This window comes from Octodon degus, unplaced genomic scaffold, assembly GCF_000260255.1.
Source record: "Octodon degus isolate 3935 unplaced genomic scaffold, OctDeg1.0 scaffold00178, whole genome shotgun sequence".
NCBI classification, from domain to species: domain Eukaryota; kingdom Metazoa; phylum Chordata; class Mammalia; order Rodentia; family Octodontidae; genus Octodon; species Octodon degus.
In genome coordinates, this window is record NW_004524754.1 from 198,068 (window position 1) to 199,767 (window position 1,700).

A 1,700-nucleotide genomic window follows, 5' to 3' on the forward strand; every position below is an offset into this window, starting at 1 on the left:
GAGGATTGAACTCAGGTTCTTGAGCTTTCCAGGGAAGTGCTTATTCCACTGAGCCATCTCCCCAGCCCCAGAAATTTTAAATCTTTAAATATTTATTGCCTACTCCTTTCTACTTTGAAAATTCTATTTATATGAATATAAGTGTCTTGGTTTTGACACAGTGAACTATTATGACTGATCTGTAAATTCTTTCTTCATTTTTATTTTGGATAATTTTTAGTTATATTCATTTATGTTTGTAAATAATTTATTTTCAATTTGCAATCTATTAAAAAATTAAAATAAATATATATATACTATTTTTAAAAAAAGAAATTCATACTTAGCTCCAGAGAGTGCCACTGTGTCTTTTCTATACCCTGCCCTGCACATCTACCCCTGGAAGCAGTTAAAATTACTTTTTAATAGTCTGCCCCTCGAGAGTAAGCAATTACATGTAGCTATCAAAACAGCAGTTTTGGCTACCAGCTGTGACTATCCGGCAATGATGGCCATCAAAATAATGATGAGAAGCCCATACAGGAGGCTCTTTTGATCATATAAAGCATTAGCTTAGGCCCCATCTTGAAAACTGTCTTTGCTCTCACAGGTGTAAAAGTTTTTATTTCTTTTGATTCTTATTACAAGAGACCTCTTAATTGACCTATAAATATTCTAACTAGTGTATAGTTACAAACTTTAAAACTATAAAAGAGTTAGTTTTTATAATTCAACTTGGCCAAATACAACTGAGTATGCTCTAGCCTATTATCAATTATCGGACTGGTGACACAGCTCAGTGGCATAAGCATCAGCCTGGCAAGCACAAGTTCCATCCCTGGTACCACCAAAAAAAAAAAAAAAAAAAAAAAAACTATTTTATATGTGTCTGCCTGTCTGTTCAGTTTGTGACTGGCTACAATACCTACAGCTGTTTTGTTTGAGCTTAGCAATTTTTTCCTTTTTTTATCTTTTTGGATTTTTTAAAATATTTGTCTATAACTCAAATTGGCTTACAGTTAAATGTTATTGGAGCCAAGGACATGCTGCCAGGCTGTCAGCTGACCAAAATGATGTCATGACTGGCTTTACAAATGTAATGTGTGTTGATATCTGTGTATAATAACTTAGGAATCTTTCTTTTTAAATTTTTTAAAAATCATTTATTTTATTTATTTATTTGGTATAGGGTCTCACTAAACAGCTCAGACTCATAGTGATCCTACTGTCTCAGCTTCCCCAGCACTAGTATTACAGGCATGTGCCACCATGCCTGGTTTCAGTGGCACACACGGTGTACCCAGAGCTCCTGGGCCAGCATGGCCTGCAGTACCAGGGATCAAACCCGGCTCCTTAAGGGGTGGGGATTAGGCTCAGTGGTAGAATGGTTGCCTAGCAAACTGGAAGCCCTGGGTTCTGTCCTCAGCACCAAAAACAAAAAATAGAGGCTGGGGAGATGGCTCCATAGAATAAGCGCTTCCCTGGCAAGCACAAGGGCCTGAGTTCAATCCCTGGTTCCACAAAAAAAAAAAAAAAAAATTAAAAAAGACTAAAAACAAACAAGGCAACAGGTCCTTGAGTTTACCAGGCAGGCACTTAGATCACCAAGCTTTCTCCCCAGCCCAACTTGGGAATCTTTCATTGGTCAAGAATAACGTGTTCTAATTCTTTTTTTTTTTTTTTTATTTTTTTTTATTTTAGGGAAGGGTCCACAGGGTGTT